This window comes from Lissotriton helveticus, chromosome 4_1 (assembly GCF_964261635.1).
Source record: "Lissotriton helveticus chromosome 4_1, aLisHel1.1, whole genome shotgun sequence".
Lineage (NCBI taxonomy): Eukaryota > Metazoa > Chordata > Amphibia > Caudata > Salamandridae > Lissotriton > Lissotriton helveticus.
The window spans coordinates 682518564-682541948 of NC_136063.1; the positions used below are offsets into that span (position 1 = coordinate 682518564).

Sequence of the window (23385 nt, forward strand, 5' to 3'; positions counted from 1 at the left end):
CCTCCTAATAGTGTACCTGGCCCAGGGCCCTCCACCTCTTGTGAATCCTGCAGTTTTGATTAGGCTGTTTACCTGCCAATATCTACAAGAGGAGCCGCACATCCTTGCTTAGCCCTGCTTCTCTGTTGCATTCTGCATGTTATTTGCAATATTTTATGGATGCTAATGGAAGACCGGTGATATTGGTCCCAGGAACCAAGAGATGGGTATGGCAGGTATAACGTTAATGTCTGCAGTGAAAAGCCCTCATGTATCATGCAGAAGACTGATTAGTAATTGTTGTAGCTTTTTACTTGCAGCTCATAAAACTAGAATCCTTCTAACGCCCCACCGTGGACTGTGAAGGATATGGGACTCCTGTACCTTGTGACCCTCGCCGTTACATGAAACACTATGTATACCGCTGTCATTACCCACTTATGCAATGCATTGTACATGTAATGTGCATGTTACTAAAAGCGCTCTACCAGCCTGCAATGGGAAAGTAGTGCTATAGGGAATGAATAGTGCTTCATCAAACGTTATTTGGGTAAGTAGAAGGACAGAGAAAGACATCCTAAGTGCCTGTACTTATATGTAGGTTGAACAAAGTCAAGGCATGTCTCTCCCAAGTCCCTGCCGTTTTGCTGCTGTATTATCCCTGTACTTGTGTTTATTACTCTTTGTAACATGTAACCGTAATGCGGGCACGGCATGGTAGTCTTTATGACAGTGAATTTACCGTCAAATCGTCCTTCCCGTTTAATGTTGTAAATACTGTATAATTGCTACAAGGCCTTCAGCGCCATGACATCTCTTCCAGGCTCTATCCTTCCCCTCAGTGACTTAAGGGTGTTATTACAAAATGTCCTATTAGTACATCTTTCTTACTATCTGCTTAATGCGCAAGCGTATGCCGTCTTTGGCCAAATTACATTGTGATATTGGTACACCTTTCTTACTATCTGCTTGATGAGCCAGCGTATGCTGTTTTATGTGACCAAGCAAAGCGAAAGCATTATGGACATCACCCTGTGATCAGTATTAATTACTTGCTGCGTGAACATAGTAGCCGCAACAATTATGACAGTATCTGACCTGGCTAAACACTGCAAGGTCATTACCAGGAATGGTTATAGCATGGCCTGGCAGGTACACCTAACAGGTGGTGGTACTCCTATCCCTTGTAACCCTCGCCAACTCATGTAACCTCTCATGTATACTGCTGCATTACCTACTTACGCACTGTATGTCCATCTATTGTGTGCATGCTACCTCCAAGCGCTCCCATCCTGCTTTGGAAGAGTAGTGGTCCCTGTGAAGTATTTGCCATTTATAGCAGTATTATCCTTGCACCTGTGTGTGGTACTCTTTTTGTATTTGCCCGCGTCACTTTCCAATTGTAACTGTATGCTACTTCTCAATGCCGTTTGCCTTTGCTACTTGAACAAGTGCCTATTATGTTTCTCCACAGTTGTCGCTTTGCCTCATGAACTTAACGTCTGCCTTTATCAGTTTTTCACCTGTCGTCTACTGTTCCTATTGTGGAGCGCTCTCACGCCTTCGGGTAGAGCCTGCGCTATATAAAAAACGCCTAAATAAATAAATGAACGCCGGTGACCTCAAGAAATTGAAAGACTGCCCCATTAGGGTGCATGTTCGCCGACCCTGCGCGCAAGTAGCTGTGACTCCTGCTGGAGCCCTTAGTGTTCAGGACCTAAACTAACTATCATCGTTGGCGGGTGTGTTGCCGCTTGCGAGAGGACCTTCGCGTCCCTGCTCCAGAGGTGCAGCTGCAAATCCTTGCGATTATGGACAAGCATGTCAGAAGTTCCTGAGAGGGGACTGGAAGGGACCAGGGAGAAACAGTAAAGAGCACACCAGTTGAGATATCAGATAAAGCAGTCTAAAATTATTCCTCAAACACTTGCAATACGCTTACCACTCTGTTTTCATTTGGTGAGGGAGAGGGATAAAATTGGAGCAAAGCAGCTTTGCAGGACTGGGGCTGAATTAAGAAAAACGTTGACTGGTAAACCCTTCCACTGCCTTTCGGAGGCTAAAAGTACCGCCGCTGCTAAGGCTGGCGTTCGCTGCTAAGGCTGGGGTTCCAGCCTCTGATACTATACATGGGCCGGTTATGACCTTCTTGACAATGTCTTTCAGAAACAATACCCACAATGCGTAAGCTGTAGCTCGGCTTCATTTAAACGTAAAAGGACACATTCACCTTACCCTCCAAAAGCATGGGCTTCTTGAAGGATATGATCTTCAAGTCTCTGTTGAATGGAGGCCAGTCATGTATGAACTTAAAATTCCATTCTTTTTCAGTGTGACTGGGTGCTAAGACATGGGCCTTCGACATCAGTTAAGCACATCCTGCTTAAATATAAGTCAATGAAGAAACATAACGACTTGAGGGTCAATATCACTTTTTATGAATTGAAGGTGTGTGAAAAGGTGATTTGTTGTTCAATGGGCAACATAATGACATGACACTTGCATGGATTCACATTTAAGGGAAACCAAAGTATGAGACAAAGGCTCACTGAGCAATATTGTTTAGTAAGGCTATTTCAGTGCTCAATAGCTGTTCACAAGTGCAACACATTAGATGTTGCGCTCATCGAGACTCCACTAGATTGCATCGCCTCATCCTTTCCTGAGCAGGGTGGGTATTTATTACTGCGCTTTTATCAAAGGGCTTATGCAATTTTTTAAAGGGCTTCCCTACCTATTCAACAACATCCTGCACATTCACTTTATGAGCAGGGTGGAAGTCATACATAAAAATATAGGACAACAGAGCATTAAAGTAGATCATAATAAGGATACCGTTCTAAAGATAAATCCAGCAATTGAACTGGGGAAGCGTTGTTGCTGCTTTTAATTATATAAACGTGCTAAAGATCAGCTTAAAGTTAGATTATATTGCAATGAATGAAGCTTTGTGAGTCACGGGCAAAGAAGAACCGGCACTCTGAAATGCATTCTCCTCCCAATGATCCAACTAAACTGCTCTCTCCCAGGGACTTAGAACTAATCGAGTCGCGTGCACTTCTACAAACTGTAAAGGTGCGTTCACCGGAAGAATTGCATTCGTGAGTTATCTCGTACATACATGCAATGCCAGTGAAATTAAGTGTAGCCAATAACACGTTGTTTAGAACGAGTATAGAAATATACTAACAGCACACACGGTTCGATCCCCGGCGCCGGCGGCAGGCCAGCCCAGCACCATGCGACTCCGGGCAACAGCCCGCCCAATCTCCCCGACAGCCCCCAGAGACCCCCACGGGCGACCGTGCGCTTCACAAATGAGGAAAAGAGCATACAATTAGAGTACTCTTTCTTTCAAGGAAACAAACCGTGTCCTCTGCAAATTACGAGTTACCGTGGCTTGTTCACGAGCTCAGAATGGTGGCTGAGTACACCGGGCAGCCTACAACGCGGCCGCTTAAGTGTTAATCAATCACACTCAGCGCGTGGGGACTCACTAAGAGGCCAACTACTCTTAACCCTGAGAATTAAAGGCCGCGCGGCCTATGATTCACACCCAGCGCCCGGAGCTGTGATTCCAACGCACAGCTGCAGGACTGCCCTGCTCGCTGTGGTAACTGCATTAGAACAGCAAACATCTGGAGATGATAACGCACTTCCACACTAGGTTTTGTGTTACCTCAAAGGACATTTCTGTCTCGACGGCGTTGCGATTTGAGGGGGTCGTGCCTCGCAGCTGCGCAGTGCACCCACGGACCTATATGCGCCAATTAATCGTAGATCTCGTTATAGTTTATTTATGCATTTAGGCCCACCAACGCCCTCTGTAACGTTTAATGGCACATTAATACTAACCGAAAGCCACCTTCCTGAACCCCATAAAGCACTTGGCTTCAAAACCTGACGTAATATTTGCGTCGCAGCGTTTTTAAAAGGGTACCGGTTGGACAGCGGGAAAGACATTGTGGGCCTGGGATCCTTTCACATGTCTTTGTGCGTATGTACAATAAATACGGCCCTGAGTTGAGGAGCCCAAGAAGAGGTGCTGAGATATCGAGACATCACGGATGGGCAGGCCGTCGGAGAAGAGAAAATTGTATTCAAGGTGTCGCACCGAGGAGAGCCGGAAAGTTCATTGTGTATCATATACGTACACATCTATGTTAATTGGATTTACACGAACAATCCACGCTGGTCATATGAACAAAATAATACAAGGAATAAATATCACAGCGCAACTCGTGCAGGCATCTCGAGTAAACCGAGGTACGGGGTCTTTAACATTGAACGCAACATTGGGAAGATGCTGCAGCTTTGTTCCCGCTAGTATGTAAAGTTTACTTTGAAGAGTCAAATGACTTATTTAATACTTAAAGGTGGGTACAACACACAACGTCGAATTTTAGTTGCAGCCATTACCACATATCACTTTTATTCTCTGCCAAAAGGGGGGCTCCCTGAGCATCTGTGCCGATATCTAGGGGCTGCGAAATGCTTGTAAACCCTTCCAGACCTACTATCCGGGCATGCACTGAATAGCCGGTTGCCTGCGCCGCTCACAAAATTGACGACGTGGAGCAATGGTGAAGGGAACGAACTGCATCCTTCATTTTAAAATATCGTATTTCGCATTGATCTGCAGACGCGCATCATTTGCGTAGTCTGTTCTGGCCTGAAACACGCGCTTTACGACGGGCATTTTTTCTATTCACATCACTTTAGCAATACTCAACGCGCGCGAAGGAGGCCGCCGCGTGCATCCCTCCAAGGCTAAACTGCACGCAGGGACCGAAAAAATACTCGCGCCACCAATCAGAATCTCCTCGTAGGCACTCGACATTGCAATGTGGCCCCTCTGAACACCCGGACGCCAACCACAAAATGTGCGTCCCAGTTCAATCTTTGCGCCTTGGTGATTGTTCTCCGCTGTCTGCGCGACACCACTACAGGCACGGTAGATGCCCACACACCTACACCAGAACAGACGCCATCTATCCTCTAGAAAACATGGCGAGCGCGGGACCGGAAGTGGACACGAGCAACGCGCAGAGCCCCCATCAAGTCGCAAGAGCTCGCCCGACTGACTCCGGAGCAGCCGCCGAACCGGCTGCAGCTCGACACAAGCATAGAAGGAAGGCGACAGGGCGCACCACACAACAATGGCCCACACATCATTCACCATCGAGGCAGGACAAAAGTATGCATTCAAGGGCCAATATGAAACCACTCTTCCCACCTGCCCCCGTGGGCTGATAGCAAATGAACACAAACAACACGTGCACATCTGTCTGGGAAGGAAGCTGTCCACCCCGGAGCAAACGGCCTCCTCCTACCACACCTAGCTGCCGTTATCAAACACAAATTGGCCTGAAAATAACGCCGCCGACGCACGAAGATTATTCTGTCCACCCGCCTGCGCATGCGGCCAGGCCGCAATTTGGCCACGTCTCACTCCCCCGTGGTAACGCAACCACAGGCCCCTGTGCAACCTGGGCTTGACCCAGGGACGGGGCGGGGGGGAGAAAAGAGCATGGCACTCACCTACAGACGACGAAACCGAACCGATCCGAACCGAACAAAGACGTGCAGCAGGCAGGCACACAACAGCGCAGAGCAGCCCAGCGCAGCAGCCCAGGGAACAAGCGCGGCAGGAAAGACCGAGCAGTGTTGCCGTGCTACCTATAAACCCCTTGGGACCGCCCACAACGCCAGGGGACGCCCTCCCATTGGTCGCTAATGACGAGGGCGGCTCTGGGGCTGGCGCGCTGCAGTTCCTCTCGCGCGGCATGTGGTACTAAGACGCTGTCTCGCTCAGCTCCCCTTTGCGTCGCGCGGCCAGCGGCAAAGTTAAGATATCAAGAGAATCAAGGTCCCAATAGGTGAGACCTTGGGAAAGCATTCTATGCTGACGCAGCAAAAGAATGAAGGTTGATAACGTGTTTCAAAAAGCATTTACAAGTTAACAATTATGTGCTATTGGTGGGGATAGAACATGAGCTGACAAGGAAAATGGATGCTGACTGCCACAACCATTTTGAAATCGAGGTCTACATTATTCATGTTAAAATAAACACACTTTTTCAATCTCAATAATTGATTAGGCTGACCACACCCTGTAATGGAATTATGCATTTTCATAAAAATCACTTTACCAACCTCACTATAGAGGAAAAGCCTCAACGCTTACATCGCTGTTAATGTTCCTAGACTATAGGCCAGTCCCATGCTTTTAAATAGAACTCTGACTGGTACTCCTGATTTTATACTGGGTTAAGTAAGACTATAAACCCTATCATTCTCAATTTAAAAAAAGGGACTGGCTTAACTAGTCACTCGTGGTATTGAGAAATTCATTGGCAATGCACTTTTAACATACGCAAAAAAATGGCTGTTTCGGACGCCAAATTGTTGTTGTTAGTGAACGCGTAGTTACTTCCTATCGTATTATAAGAAAAGTGGAATTCTTTTACTGCCATACCTACTGTAGCTATACATTAACTATTATGTATGTCGATGCGTCTGACAACGTGTGAAACATAACTTCCGGTGCCTTCAAAACAAGGGCCCACGCGCCGGCAGCCAGCTTTTCTTTGCAGACAAGGAGGGGTGAGTCGGCCCAATGTTGACAAGCGCTCAGCTGCCGGAAGTGCGTACTTCATGTCCCGCCCCTTCTCCCTGGTGACGCCGCGCGGCCATTGGCCGAGTCTTGTAAACAGAGTGGCGGCGCCCGCCTCCCCCCCCCCAGGGTTATGTTTTTCATCTCGTCCGTGAGAGCTGAGGTACAGGGGGTGCCGGTGTCGGAGCCCAGTCCACGGTCATGGCCTACATGCGTACGCATCGCCGGAGTTACAGGTAACGTGGAGCGGCCAGACAATCCAGGGAAAAGGTAACTACAATGTTGTCATCCAATATTGTTTCTGCGGGGGAGGCAAGGGACTGCAGTTTCCTCTCTTTCCGAGAGCAGGACAGCTGTCCTTTGATTGTGTCCCGTCCCTTAGCCGAGCTTTCGTTGGCAACGTAACTGTCTTGCTATCGCAGTTTTTTTTTACACATTGTCGCTTAGTACAGGTGAATTGGAATTGCTGAACCCTGCCGGGAGAGAAACTGCATTTTAGGACTTGTTATGCATGGAGGTGGGTGCGGAGCCGGTGTTGTGGAGTTATGGGCCACAGCAGGCGGACGACGGTGCTGCCAGACAGCTTCCACCTGGCTGCGCTCCAGACTTGTGTAATGTGCTTTCTTCTAAGCCCTGCCTGCTAAGTGTTTGTAATGCAGGGCCATCTCCGCTTGTATTTGTTTTGTCTGTGGCTGTCGTTAGCTCTGTCTTGAAGGTTTGCTGCCGGTGTTCTATACCGTCTTTGTCTCACGTTTTTACTGTCAGTGTCCCAAAGGCCCATCTTCTTGTATCAGAAATTTGACAAATATCCGTCCGTACTGACGCGGGGGCCATTTTGGTAGCAGGTACCTGTAACCTTGTAACTTAAAGAGACATTGTATTGTAATGCATGGACAATATAGATCATTGTGCACGCCGTGTCCATAATAGTCCAACAGCCCAGTCCTCACCATGTTGGTATTTTGCAGCAAAGCATTACCAGAACCGGTCCTTCCGGGCTCCCACAATAAAACAGAGGTGTCGGTAAGATCAACTTTACAGCTACATAAGAGACAAGATAACTGCGAAAACGCAACAATACTTTCCCATTTTTTCCGCATTGATTCATGTAATTGATAGAGTGAAAATGTAGTTTGAGGGCCACCGGGACCACTTTACACCTTGCGCACCGAAAAGCCTGTTGCATATTGGCGAGGTTGAAATTATGCCAAAAGGGCAAAAGCGGGTGAAAGCAGCTATTGTGTAACTCCTGTGACGAGTTATGTTGCCACTCACCTCGTACCTTCTGTTCGTTAGACGCTTTTTACGTTGATATTATTCCTTCTCTATCTCACTCCATAAGCCCCTTATAATATCTCCTCAACGATGTGATGCACTTTTAGTTACCAAGTGCTTTATAAATGAATACATATAACAATAATTAACAATAAATATAACACAACAAATAAACTTATGTCCCCAGGGAAGTGGACGAACGTCTGGGGTGGGTGGGAAGGCTACAGGAGACATACTGGAGAATCTATTCTATCCTCAACATGATGCGTGGACTGCTTTTGGGCCCACTAAGATAGAACACTGGTTGCAATATTAGACATAAGCGGTCCTTTGCAATTCGACAGGCACGGGTAGGGAGACCATAGTGGGCGTTAAACCTGTGTTTAACTGACTGTACAAGATTAGTGTAATGTATCTGAGCAAATTGTTGAATAAAAAATAAATATAAAAAAAAACGTATGTCCACCACATTGCTAAAGGTCCTCTCTTCGTATTACTGGGCTTTAGTGCAAAGGTGTTCAGCATAAGTCTATAATGGCAAGGTCGTTTCTAGCTTTTCAAGATAAACCCTGCCTGAATGCTTTCCATTTAGAAGATTAATGTATATGGAGTTGTCATAGGTGGATAGCCAACACTCTGGCGTAAGTCTGACCCGCCTGGATTTGCTTTGGTTACAACTGTGTTAATGGAGTGGTTTTTACACACAGTGCTGTTCTAAATTTGACTTCTTCAATGCCTCCTTGAATCTAAGGCAATTAGCACCTTGAATTTATTTCACTGTTCGTTATTTATGCTATTTTACAATGCAAGTGTTTTCAGATAACGTTATTGCGCTGTATACTGCTGAAACCTTTTGGACATTTAAATGGGAGTATACATTTATCATTTAACCAAATGTGGAAGAATACCCATTGCAGCTTCATTTATACAGAAAACACAAAAAAATGGATAAATAAAGAAACAGTGAGCAAAAAATAAATCTGGCTAAATACAGATGGAACTGTCAAAAAATAAATACCATAAGGGGAGCCCTAATCATAAGGTATCAATGTCAGCATGTCCAGAAGTAAAACAACTTCTCTACATCGAGTCCATTCAGTTCTACAATATCCTTGAGTTTTTTAGGTGTCTGTGTACACCTGTAGTACAAACGTTCAATCACATCCTTGTTAAACTTCTTACTTCTGCACTATTTAGCTCCATGCCCTTTTTTCTTGCCTTAACAACGCAGTCTGAACAACAACTGTGTCATTACAACATGTTCCTTTAGCACGCACTTAGTTACAGCGACTTGCCATACGGAAGCGCTGGACTTTGAATAGTATAATTTACTGTTCCAACTCCAGTCTGTGTATCGCTAGGGAAGGTGTTGACTTAAAATCCAACACGAGTCCAACACTGTGTTCCATAAAGCAAGTCATTGTAACGACCTTCGTGCTAAAGGAATGCATGGTAAAAACACAATTGTTGTTCAAGAGTGCATTGTAAAGGCACTGCCTGGTTCAGACTGCATGGTAAATTATGTTTCCCATAGTGCATACTTTCAGCAGAAAGTGTTTGGCTTTAACGGACAAATTTCGTACTCACTAAATTCTAGTCTCATCACAATCTAATTTTGGCTAGTTAACAAATTAATTTGCTCCCTTAGGACCCGGACAAGGTTTACCTCTGTGTCGAAATGCTTGTCCCACACACCATTGCATAAAGTGTGAAAATATTTTTCTACTTGCTCCATTTGATATACGGATCTCCAGGAACCAAAAGAAACAAGCATTTGCAAAGCAATGCATCTCGTATTTGCGAGAGTTTAAGCTATTGGCATTGTAAATGACAATGCCTTTTATTTATCTGTTTTGATTATTAACCCATACATAAAAGACATTGTCTTCACAAACTCTTGTAAATGCAAGACCTATTTCATTTAAAAGAAGTGGCCGCCATTGTCCCGGGCTGCTTTGAAAGTGAAAGCGCGCATGGCACGCTGAATGTTGCAGGAAAGCATGTGGTGCCTGCTGTAGGAGAAGCTCGTTAAAGAAAATAGTGCTTTCAGACAAAATAAGAAATACCATGTAGCAGAAGTAAAAGGGCCAGTCCTCATGGGAGGTTACAAATAAAGACAAGGAGGTACTAAGTAGGTACTAACAAGCCTATTAGAGAATCGGAAGCCAGCATTTACAAAAGACAATGACGCAAGCCAATGAAAAATATGGGTCCATACTCGAATACAGCATGCGCTGCCCAGGCTCGACCTCAAAATGACAGTGCTGTGACGTTTTGCATGGTGCCCAAAAGTTATGTATGGACTGACCACCTGAATTAATGTCAATATTCCTGAAACAGAACCCAGCTCCACCACCGTTATAAGTAACGGGAAATATACATTCTTATTACCAGAGCTAATATAACATATGCTGGTGCTCAAATGTCAAAGTCATGCCACAAAATCACCTAACCAGTGAAGCAATGTAGGTTAGACTACCCCACTTTAAGTGAAACACACAGTAAACAACCCATCAAGTGGTTGATGACGGCTTCATTGCACCCAGATTATCACACTTTTTAAGTGTTCTCCATACCTCTGCTATACAGACAGCAACCCCTGAGAGTAGAAAACCAGGGACCTAGCTCCTTACACTGATAGCGGTCAGTGGCCTCAGTTGATTGTTAGCTTCTTGGGTAGCGCTTGCCCCAGTTTGGGTCAGAAGTCTGACTTATCTTATCTTATCTTAAGTGCAATTTGTAGAGCGCGCTAACACCAAAAGGCTTCCTGGCGCTTTAAGACAGAGTGAGTGAGGTTGAAAGCGAGAGCAGTGGAGTTTTAACCAAGGGAAGGGAAGAGGTGAGTTTTAAGCAATTTCATGAAGTTCAGGAGGGAAGGGGTGGACTTGATAGAGAGAGGGAGGAGATTCCAAAGCCCGGGAGCCAGGTGGGAGAAGCGACGACCACCGAATTTCTTGGTTTTAGCTTTCGGGGTAACTAGCAGGTGACGGTGGGCTGATCGGAGGTTGCGAGTTGGACGATAAGGAGTAATTAAGGATTTGAGAAACGCGGGACCGGAGCAGTGGAGGGTTTTAAATGTGAGGCAGGCCACCTTAAAGGCTGCCCTTTGGCCTATTGGGAGCCAGTGCAGTCTGTGAAGTAGAGGTTTGGCCGATTGCCATCTGGGGGTTTTATGAATAAGGCGGGCCGCCTGGTTTTGGACAACCTGAAGGCGGTGTAGCAGGGATTGTGGGAGACCGTAGTAGAGGGAATTGGAGAAGTCCAGACGAGAAAGTACAAGTGAGATGACAACTTGGGTAAGTGCGGCGGGCGGAAGTAAGTGGCGAACTTTACGGATCTTCCGGAGCTGGTACATACAAGATGAAATTACCGCACCCACTTGGGCTTTAAGGGACAGTTCGGTGTCGATAATCACTCCCAGACTCTTCACTGATTTGACCGGGACTGGGGAGGGACCTAGCTCCGAGGGCCAAAACTGCGGGCCCCAGTGAGCATGGCTGAGTCCAGGAAGAAGGAGCTCAGTTTTCCCGGGGTTTAGCTTCAGTTGGTTCCGGTTCATCCAATGTTGGATGTGGATCATAACTGCGTGAAACGTGTTGATGGCATGAGGTGAATTGAGCGGGAGGACAATCTGTAAATCGTCGGCATAGTTGTAGACAATGATGTCCCATTTCTGAAGAGAGTGGATCAAGGGCCGGAGGTATAGGTTAAACAGGAGCGGTGAAAGAGAGGAGCCCTGAGGGACTCCGCAGGTCGTGGGGGTTTTTGTTGCGGTGTAGGGGCCCAGGCGGACAGCCTGTGTTCTTCCAGTCAGGAAAGACTCGACCCACTTAAGAGCAGTACCCTGGATGCCTGCCTGTCCGATACGGTGGAGTAGGATGTTATGGTCCACCGTGTCGAACGCGGCCGACAGGTCCAGGAGTACGAGGGCTTGGGGGAACCCCGCATCCGCATTGCTCCTGAGTGTGTCCAGGACTGCCAGAATGACGGCCTCAGTAGAGTGGGCAGGTCTGAAGCTGGCTTGGTTTGGCTCAAGATGACAGGAAGATTCGATAAAGTTTGACAGACATCGGGTGACATGGGCCTCCATTAATTTTGAGAAGTAGGGGAGAAGGGAGATGGGACGGTAATTGGAAGGCTCCACGGGGTCGGCGCCAGGTTTCTTGAGGAGGGGCACTAGGATGGCCTCCTTGAGAGAGCTAGGGACGATGCCACTGCTGAGTGAACCATTCAGTAGGGGAAGAATACAGTCGGGTAGATTAAGGCAGATACTCTGCAAAACAGATGGCGGACAGCAGTCATTAGGGGAGCCGGATTTAACGCGAGTGGCCAGTTCCGCTAATGAGATAGGGTTCAGAGCAGGAAAGGTAGTGAGGGTCAGGGGGTTGTAAGAGGAACTGTCCGATGGGTATGGCTGGGGAGGGGAAGGGATAGAGTTTTTGATTTTTGTGATCTTTTCCACAAAGAAGAGGTTGAGAGTGTCACATGCCTCTTGAGTAGGGGTCTGGGCTGGGAGGGTTCTGTCGTCTGTGGTAAGTTCATTCATGACTTTGAACACCTCCTTAGATTTGTTAACCGCCGACGAGATCCTATTGGAAAAGTGTTCTGTTTTGGCTAGGGTAATGGCAGTTTTGTATTCTCTGCGCGCAGCCATATAGGTCTGCCTGGCTGAGATGGAATAATCGCGTCTCCAGATGCGTTCCAGCTGGCGCGTTTTTTAATTTGTGTTGTTTGAGGTCATCAGAGAACCATCTGTGAGAATGGTGATGCCTAGTGCGGGGGAATTTGACCAGGGGGGGCAAAGTGGTCACTGGCCGACTTCAGCCAGGATCCGATGTCGTATTCTATTCTGTCGATGTCATCAGAGGGATTAAAGACTGGACGGGTGTCGGCCAGGGTTGTGATGAAGCCCTGGGAGTCATATGTACTCCATTTTCGTGAGAAGCCGCCGGCCATCAGAGGAGCAGGAATCCGGCCGACGACAGTGATGGAGGTGTCAACTAAGTAATGGTCTGACCAGACACAAGGGGATATATCTGGCTGGGACAGCGCCAGATTGCAGGTCCAGATCTGGTCCAGGATGTGGCCCTTGGTATGGGTGGGTCGGGTGACCTGTTGGGTGAGGTTCAGACTGTTGAGAGACTCAAAGAGCTCTATAGCATGGGGACCGGCGTTGGTGTCATTGAACCAGTAGTTTAGGTCGCCGAAAAGGGCGAAGCTGGAGTGCTGCGTTAGTAGATTGGACAGCTGTTCGCTCATGAGGGTAGAGAAGGATGGCATAGGATATGGAGGCCGGTATAAGAGGAGGAAAGTGAGGGCACCGGAGTCAGTTTCCACAGTAATAAGTAAGTTATCCACTTTAGGAAGGGGGAGGGAGTAAGAGGAGATCGAGTTCAGGCGCTTAGATATAATGGCTGCCACCCCACCCCCGGGCCGGTCACCAGGGCGATCGGCATGGAGAATGTAATAGTCAGGGGGGAGGGCCGCCAAAATATCTGGGAGGGACTCTGACGTTATTCATGTTTCAGTCAGCAAGAGTATGTCAGTGTTGTTGTTGGATAATAAAATGTAGATGTCCTCATAGTGTTTTACTAGACAGCGGGTGTTCAAATATGACACCCTAATGGAGGTAGCGTTCTTGATCGGTTTGACTGAAGGTGAGCGTCCGCATGGAGGGTGTAGAGCAGGGCGCGTCAGGCCGGCTGTGTGTATACGGCGGTTGGTATTAGGAGACAGCGGGGGGGCAAGATGCTGTAGCTCTCGGAGGGATTGAGACGAGTATGAGGTGAGGTGGCCAGCGAGGCTTGCCCTAAGACCCGGCCTGGCGCGGACGGGCGCAGACGGGCTTCCCTTTGGCGCGCCTTCGGCGCGCCCGCTGCGCGTCCGAAAAATACACATTATTTGTAGGTGTGGAGGGGCGACGTCGAGGGTGTGGCCTCAGAAGGGGGCGTGGCCTCCATCCATGCCGAGATGGCGGCAGGGAGAGATTGTTTGCTCTGGGGGCCGCGGCAGCGCTGGATCCACTGCGCGATCACAACAGGAGCAAGTGAGTGCCAAGTGCAACAGAGTAAAGTGACAATCAGTACAATAGTAAAGTTTTTTAAAATCAAGTAAAAACGCTCTCTGCTTCCGCCTCAAGAGCTCAGATCTATCTTAATGAGGGGCGCTTGTATTCAGCGCTATTTGTAGGGCGGCGGCGGGGGCGTGGCCTCCGAAGGGGGCGTGGCCTCCGTCCTCGCCGAGATGGCGGCAGGGAGGGATTGTTTGCTCTGGGGGCCGCGGCAGCGCTGGATCCACTGCGCGATCACAACAGGAGCAAGTGAGTGCCAAGTGCAACAGAGTAAAGTGACAATCAGTACAATAGTAAAGTATTTTAAAATGAAGTAAAAACGCTCTCGGCTTCCGCCTCAAGAGCTCAGATCTATCTTAATGAGGGGCGCTTGTATTCAGCGCTATTTGTAGGGCGGCGTTGGGGGCGTGGCCTCAGAAGGGGGCGTGGCCTCCGTCCTCGCCGAGATGGTGGCAGGGAGAGATTGTTTGCTCTGGGGGCCGCGGCAGCGCAGGATCCACTGCGCGATCACAACAGGAGCAAGTGAGTGCCAAGTGCAACAGAGTAAAGTGACAATCAGTACAATAGTAAAGTTTTTTAAAATCAAGTAAAAACGCTCTCGGCTTCCGCCTCAAGAGCTCAGATCTATCTTAATGGAGGGAAGAATGGGCCACATCACCTTGTTGGTAAATATGGCACTGTTCACCTACTGGTATGCACCAGCTGTGACCAAGCTAGGGTTAGTCACCTCATAGGTGGAGCCAGCACATGAGGAGAAGGTTGTCCCATGTACAGGCTTAGTTGCTAGGGAAGATGTTGATAGAGGATTACTGGTAGGTTCAGAGGTAGGTTCAGAGGGGCACAGTTAGGTTCAAAGGGTCATAAACCAAAGAAGTGCCTCTGCAAAGGTAGCAACTTGTCCACTTTCTACCACCTGAGCAGTGAAGCCTATCAACAGTTTGATTATTCTACGCTAGCTCTTGGCCTTTTCTGCATGGGCACTCTCGATTTTTCACCTTCTGCTTAACCCTATATTTCTGCTGGGTTTAGAACTCTTTGCATTTTACCCCTGTTAACCAGCGGTAAAGTGCTTGTCCTCCACATTTTATCATGGTTAAAATGGTATGTTTAACTTGCCTATTAGTCCCAAGTATGTGGTACAAAATGTACTCAGGGCTTGGAAGCTGACTCCTTCCCTTCTTCCCCCCCCCTCCCCCTTACGTGCTAAGCCTTTTTTTGTCTATTTGGGTTAGTTCGCACTTAGGCCTCTCTGTACACTTCTTCCACATATGGTATCCATGCTGAATTTGCTTCCTTTTCTTCCAACATCCTGAGGATGACCGAGGGGACTAAGAAATTAGCCAACATACGATGTTTTTTTTTGGGGGGGGAATGCTGCAAAAGAAAGTGTCTGTTTTTTCACCCTGCAAATGGTATCAATGGAGCGTTTGCGGGACTAAAATTGCCATCTTCCCAGCTTTCTGGGAAAGGCAGACTTTAGTCAGAAACAAACATTTTCTACACAGTCTTTGCATTTTACGTGGACATAGCCTATTTGTCCTATTTTTTTTTAGCTTTTAACCTCCTTCCAGTTAGTGGTAAAAATGGGTGTGAAACCAAAAATGGCTTTCGAAAAGCTACACATTTCTTAAATGTAGACAAAACTCTGAATTCAGCCAGGGGTCATTTGTGTAGATTTTGTAAGGTTTTCCTATAGAAACTAAGTTAAAATAATTTTTTTGAAATTGAGTGGGAAAAAAGACAGCCATTTCTGTCTGTTTTCACCTGTAACTTCTTCTAAGTATAGCAGATTTTTTTTTAAGCAATATACAGTTACGTCTGCTAAACCCTTCTGGTTACGGGGATATATAGGACTTGAAGGTTCACCAAGAACCTGAGGTACCCAGAGCCAATAACTGAGCTGCGCCTTTCAGTGGTTAGTCATTGTGTACTGGGTATACAGCAATTCATTTTATACAATATAACGAGTGAAAAATAGGTATCAAGGAAACCTATGTATTTCTGAAATGAGAACAAAATATGGAGTTTAGAAGCAGTGGTTATTTGCACATCTCCGAATTTGTGAATTAGAGTGCATTTTTCAAAATGACTTCTTTTTTCCACATTTTCTTACATTTGGAAGGCAGAAATGCATAGAAAGTCAATCGGTAATAACACTTGATCTGATACTCTGTGTTCCCCTAAGTCTCCCAATAAAATTCGTAATTAACTGGTGTGGGTATGTCTTGTGCCCGCGACAGAAAATGGGCCAATACTTAATCGTGGACACATCACATTTTCCCAGTGAAAACTGACCCTATCTTTTGAAATGTGCCTAGATGTGGATTTTGGACCATAGCTCCGCCTAGGGAATCCTTGCAAAGCTGTAAATTTTTGAAAACTAGACACCCAGGGGAATCCTGAATGTGGTGACTTGTGTGGCTCTCACCAGGTTCTATAACCCAGAATCCCTCGCAGAGGAAGTCACCTGCGTTTTTGTCCCAGGCTCAGTGGGCATCTAGGCAAATCTACCAAACCCAGACATTTTCTGAAAACTAGATAACCGGGGGAGTCCATGTAGGTATGGCTTGCGTGGATCTCCAATGTTTTCCTACCCAAAATGTCCTGCAAACCTCAATTGTAGTTTAAAAAGAAACACATTTTCCTCGCATTTCTGTGTGGGTAAGTTGTGGCATCACCAGGCCGACTCAAATTTCCTACCACCCAGCATTTTGTCAAGTCTCCCGATAAAAATGCTACCTGACTTGTGTTGGTGGCACAAGTTAACATGACAGGGAAGTGCCCAAAATGTATTGTGGAGACATCAAAATTATCAGAAAAATGATTCCATGCGAACCTCCAATTTAGCAAAAACAAATCACATTTTCCTTACAATTCTGTCTTTGATCACAGTGGTAGCACAAATTTCCAACCACCCAGCATTCCCCTTGGTCTCCTGATTAAAAATGATACCTCACTTGTGTGACTGTCAAAATCAAAGTCAGCTTAAAATGTATATATAAAATAATATCGCGCTTGGAGCTCACTGTGCTATCCCCATCAATCTCTGTTTTTGGCCCTTCCCAGTCGTAGGCCCTTGACGCACCCACACAAGTGAGGTATAATTTTTTTAGGGAGACTGAGGGGAACGCTGGGTGGTAGGAAATTTATGCCAGCGCAGTGATCCGATGTAGAAATGTGAGAGGTTTGATTTTCTTTAAATCTAAATTTGAGGTTTGCAGGGGATTCTGGTTAAGAAAATGTTGGGGAATCCACTCAAGCCATACCTCCCTGGGCTCCCATGGGTTTCTAGTTTTCAGAAATGTCTCTAGGTTTGCCTTGATGACAGCCGAGCCAAGACCAAAAAAGCAGGTTCCCCCTTAGCAAAACCAGGTCCTTTGGTAATAATTTGTGTATCTCCACAATATGCTTTGAGCCCTTCCCTGTCGCAGGCATGTGGCCCATGCACACATGGGAGGTAGCAGTTTTATTGGGAGACTTGGAGGTATGCTGGATGGTAGGAAATTTGTGCCCGCCGTGATCCCATAGCTTTCCCACACAGAAATGCAAAAATCTTATTTATTTTAGCTAAATTTGAGATTTGCAGAGGGATTCTGGGTAAGAAAACGTTGGGGGATTCACACAAGCCACTCCTCCCTGGATTCCCCCTAGTGTCTAGTTTTCAGAAAGTTTTTTTTTTTTGTACAAATAGTCCCTGGTGCCTGGTGGGCTTTCTAGCCCCCCCCCCCCCCCCCTCACCCCCCACTCCTGGGGAGGGAGGGCAGATCAGGGTCTATTGAATTACCTGCCCCCAAGGAGTGACAGAAAGACATTGGTCCCCATTTATGTGGGTGGAGGCATTACCATGCCCATTATGGGCGGCCCCATCTCTCTTTTATAAAAAAAAAATGAAAATCCCTTGTGTCTAATAGGCTTCCCCATGTGCCCTCCAGGGGGATAGAAAGACTGTCCCAGTATTGTTTGAGGGAGTGGGGGCATTGACACGCGTATTTTGGGCAGCCCCTCCCCTATGTATTAAAACAAAACATAATCCCTGGTGCCTAGTGGGCTTTCTGCCGCCCCTGGGGGTCAGATCTAGGACTACTGCCGCATCTGCCGCCCAGGGGGTGGGCAGAAACACTTGACAATTTCATTTGAGTGGGTACTCGAGCTGGCCCATTGTGGGCAGCCCCCACTCCTTTTATAATAAAAAAAAAAAAACTGGTGTTTGGTGGCCTTTCTGTCCCTCCATGTGGGACAAATCTAGGGTACTAACCCTGTCTAGCCCCCAAGGTGGGCAGAAAGACTCTCCCATATGTGTTTTGAGGGGGGGGGGGGTGAGTGCATTGGTATGCCCATTGTGGGCAGCCCCCTCCCCACGTATTCAAGAAGCACATAATCCCTGGTGCTTAATGGGCTTTCCTCTCCCCGAGGGGGCAGAAAAACTGTCTAATTTGTGTTTGGGTGGGTGTGGGCACTGGCATGCCCATTTAAGGCAGCCCCCACCTCTACGAATAAAGAATAAAAAAAATCCCTGGTGCCTCATGGGCTATCGCCACTCCCTCCAGATCATGTGCTATTGTCTCCATCTGCCTCTTGGGGGGAGGGGTGAAGGGGGCTTTTGCCATACCCTTCCCGGGTGGGGGCGCAGATCAGGTGCTATTGCCTCCTTCTGCCTCCTGGGAGGAGGGTGGGGGAGACTGAGGCAATATTTTTAGGGGAGTGGGGGCATTGGCATGCCTATTCGGGGCAGCCCCCACCCCAGAACTACAAAACAAATAGTCCCTGGCTTGCTAGTGGGCTTTCTAGAGGGCAGAAAGACACATTTAATCCAAGAACGTTGGGGGGAGCAAACGCCTGTGCCCAAGGGACCCTTCCCTGGTGTTTAGTGCGTAATCCCTGCTTGGGAATCGCCCTCCTACAGCAATCCCCAAGCAGGGATCCACTAGGGAGGGGTTCCATTGAAAAGGGCGGACTTTCCCCTTTCTAATGATACCTCTCCCGTCTGCCTTGGTGCTCGCGGCTGAGATAGCCTTTTGTGCAGTGAAGCATTGAAAGTGAAAAGAATCGAACAACTCATTTCATTGTCGTTTTCAGTGAAATTAAATGACGTCAGCGCGCCATGCGCGCTGATCGTCATTTCACTGAAAACCCAGAACAGCCTCATGACCTAAAGAAGCTGTTCCCCCAACTCCCAAAGCTGTTTTGGAGAAAAGCAAATACATCAGGTGCTTGCAACAGAGGGATTTCCAGTGTCATGTGTGCGGACAGCCGGGAGCTGTCTGAAGCACTCGAGCACTTCCGCGTTGGGCGGCTCCCAGCCGTCTAACGTGCCAAAGGGGTTACATTCTACTAGTGGACTGCAGCTCCTATTGTGCCATTTACTACAGTGGACGTGGAAACATGGGGTCAGGCCTAACATTTTAGCTTTACAGTAGCAGTCCCAAAACTGCAATTTTCCCCGTCAAACCCTTTTGATAGGCCAACACCTCTCTTATAAGCATTAACAAGTCTCCATCCCCAAATAATAATCCAATTTCTTACACCAAGTATAAAGTTCTCTGTGTTAGATTATTTGGGGTTACATTTTTACAGCCCTTAAGCACATGTGCTTTGTGCAAACTGGAAACTTTTATTTAAAAAGTTGACATTGTAATATCTAAACTCTATAAAAGTAAACCCATTGCTGTAAAATTAAATGCCTTATTGTTTAATTTTGCTTGCAGCAGAGTCATGAGCATTTTTCATTTTCTCTGCCGGCTAGCTTTGAAGAACCATATCCTGTTAACATCCATGTGTGCAACGTTATTAAGCTTCTCGGAGTACTAGCAGCAGTTTCAGTACTCTTATATTGTTATTATTTTTAGTTTTGTTGTGATTAGTTGTAGTAGCAGGACTAGCAGTAGTAGTATCCTTGCATTATTATTTTTATCGTCATTATTACTGTTTCTTATATTTCAGCCTTCGCCATTTGTGTACCTCTGTTGTATTTATTACGTGATAAATAGTTATTATTGTGCTATCGATAAGAATTGGCTTGTAGAAGCTGCTCAAGGCACTGGATTGCGTTGTTTGCCGTTTGCTGCTAAGAAGACGCGTTAGCTCATAGAAAGTGCTCAAGGTGTTGGATTGTAGGGTTCGCCATGTGCTCCTAAGAGGCGCGTGGTAGTCCAATCAGTGTGACAGGGGCCGGCGGGCTACAGCCGTAGGCAACAGAGCGACTGCTACTACGGGTAGAATATTTGGGGAGTCAGCGCTTCTTAGCGCTATAAATGTTGTTTTTCTCCATTTTGAGTGGTTTAATTAATTTTGCAGTGCAAAGAAGGAGACACTTCGAGTATAAAATATTCTGAAATGCTGATAGATTAATAATACAAGGTGTAAACCACACTGCCGTGCACGCCCTCGACATCCCAAGAAGAACCCACATTGTTATGGGAGCAGAGTCACCACGGGTATCAGGAGGCTTTGCAAGAGGGGGCACGGGGGGCCAGCTTCAGCCCAATGTCCGGGTCCACCATGTGATGGGGCACTGAGGACTCATCATAGACTCTGCCAGAGATGGCATGTGCTCCGTTTTGAACATATATTGTGCTCGTACTTATCAGCCAAGCAGTATTTTAATTTCTTTATTTATGTGCAGTTGCTCTAGCTAAACACATAAATGTCCGAAAGGCGAGACCTATTGGCTATGCCAATGCTTGTTATCTACTTTTTTCAAATTACCTTGTAGACAGTGCCCCTTATGTTACAGCTAACCTTTTATTTCTTTGCATGCATACATACATATGTACTTGTGTGGGTCGCTACTGTTGGCCTTTTTATAAATTAAAGTTTTAATTAGTGCCTAGCTGTAGTACTATATGTTCCACCTAATAAGTATGCAGTATGAAGAACAGCGCTATGTTCACTAAGGACGTGATTGGGAACCAATACACCACCCTAGCGAATTTTGTCTTTCCTGCCACCATGCGGAATATGAGCGAGCCAGACTAGTGCAGTGACCTTACGTTGCGTGCACCTCTGGACACACCCACTAGTTTTGGTAACCTCGACAAGACGCTCTTTAGATCTGCCGTCCTCTGCACCCCATTCATTTTGGTGGCCGATTGGATTATCATCTAATGGACTAATAGTATTCAGGACCCTTTTAGACATTGGGCCCCTTTTCCGGTTGGATACCGGACTCCGTATGACTGCCCGTGAGTGAGTGACCCTTCGCCAAGTCACCTTTGGATGAAGACTGGGAACGACACACCCGGACATCCGGATTCCCACATATTTGTGCATTCTATTATCCATTCAACTTTGGAATTTCACCTATAAATCATCGATAGGTGGCCCGTCCAGTCGCATTGACGTGAGCCCTACACGTTACCAGTGGTCCCCTGCCCCCCCCCCCCCTCCTTCTGAGCCCCAGTCCTGAACAAGACCCGCAGCAGAGGTCGTGAATTTCCCCTTTTTGCGCCAGGGTCGAAACGTCGACTATCACACCCCCATTATTCTGAGGCCTACACCTTTTTCTTGTCATTGTCCCTGCCCCTTCCCCTTTCGTATGATCGAATTATATGTATATTAATGTATGGGTAGGCTTTTTTGGTTGTCCAACTGAAAAAATTGTATTTCTAGTTGTACATAATTATCTTAACTTTGTCTTCTGAGCTTTTTCTCTTTTCAATTCACTTGAGCACCCCCTTTTTTTCTTACTGCAGTTTGCAGTCTTCTCTTGATCAATTATTTTATGAACATGTAAATAAATTTGTTATTATACAAAGAAAGATCAAGTATAATTGGCCTTTTGTATTGTTTGTGTTGGGTTTGTTGGATTAATACTGTTTTTTTGCAAATAATACATCTCCTTTTTACAGATTTCATCTGTTTACCTCAAAAAATACGATTTACATTAAGTGACAGTTTGAAGTTGTGTCAAGGACCACTTTGTTTTTATATATAAACTGCTACCCAGGTCCTTTGACTCATTGGGTAAACCCCATTGTTTTAATGGCAGTCTAGTGCAGTGGCAACTTGGGGAGAGCTTCCATTACCTGCAATTGAATTAAAAGAATGTATATTTTCTAATAATGCTGTACTACTCAGTGGACAAAGTTACTGTGGCAATAGCAAGAATTGGCAGACCCCAAGCCTGTGTTTGCGTTAATGCTCTATTGATGACAAAAGATGATGTTAACTTTTATCCGAACACTTCAAGACAGAATTGCAGTTACTTGTGAGGGACCTCCGTAGCCCATAACACTTATTTATAATTCCTTCAGTAGTTTTAATAGAAGGGACAAGCATAGATCTTATTGAACATATTGTTAGCACGACTCATTTTTTGGGATGTTAGGCCAAGGAACACTGGAGTACCTGCAGGGAATATTTTTATAACTACGCAAACATCTTAAACATGAGGTCCATTTCGGGGTCTAGTTGAGAGAGACTACAGAAGCCTGGGTATGAATATGACAGGAGAGTGGCAGATTGATATTTTTATTGGCCTTCAATGTCACCTCAGGCTGCAGCACAGGCAGGCCTGCCTACCATAATGAGGGAAAGCCCCAGCCACTAGAATCAGCGTCTAGTCCTGGCAATACAGCAAAATACTCCAGATACAGCTGTACAATTAATCAGGGAGTGGTCAAAAGTAGAGACTTTGTGATAGTGGTGGCTGCACCAGATCCTCATTGGTTCACACAGAAAGTTCACGGTGCCAGACAGACGGTCCATCACTGTGTTCACTCTATATGAGCGAAATTGCTGTGATCCTAAAGTGAAGCCACTTTTGTTCTGTGATGTGCATGTTTGTTGGCCTGGGGCTAAACATAAATATTTTGTTCTTAGCCACAGTGGCTAGCTTTATCAAAACGCTGAGCATGCTGACTGTGCATCAGTACAATAGCAATGTCATCATCAGCCCTAGAGGGGCATTCTACGTGGTTCTGGTCTGGACTGTTTTTTGTGTATTTGTGTTTTTTTTTTAAATCAACAGAAATCTATCTCAAGTTGCATCAGGCTAGGACTTAGCTATAAGGCAAACATCCAGGATTCATGAGCGCTCCTCCTCCCCGTCACGCCCCAACCCAAAATCGTTTTCCTCTACTTGCCACAGGCGTAGTTACGATTTTGCCCTAAGATTTGGTATAGGGAATGGCATATTATTCATCAAGGTTTTGAAAATGGACTTGCTGATAACTCCAACCATCAACAACTTGTTTTCAAAATGCAAACTATCCAGGATAACCAACTCCATTTCCCGAAAGGCTTCTTCAGGGCATGGCAGTCCTCTATATATGTTCTAAGCTCCTTTCATTTTAAATTAGACTTTGCTTGAAGCTGCCCAACACAAAGTAGAGATCCTAATTTAACCCCCGCCACTTGCCCCCAATCATCCCTGGTTGAGCCCGAATTGCTCTACGAGATGGGTGGCGTGGGTTTCCTGACAAGAGGAACTTTAACATTGCCTTTG

The 23385-nt window shown here is 46.4% G+C and overlaps 1 protein-coding gene across 2 annotated transcripts in view; it reads left to right on the top strand.

The window, feature by feature from the left end:
• The first annotated feature begins 6717 nt into the window (after nt 1–6717).
• The window catches only part of PCMTD1 (protein-L-isoaspartate (D-aspartate) O-methyltransferase domain containing 1), a 454916-nt gene continuing 438248 nt past the window's right edge, over nt 6718–23385 (top strand). The window contains exon 1 of one of the 2 annotated variants that reach the window (XM_078687315.1): nt 6718–6831. The gene's annotated coding sequence lies outside the window, so the exon portion shown is untranslated. Of the gene's footprint in view, nt 6866–23385 lie in introns of both variants that reach the window. The other variant, XM_078687314.1, reaches the window with a different exon arrangement.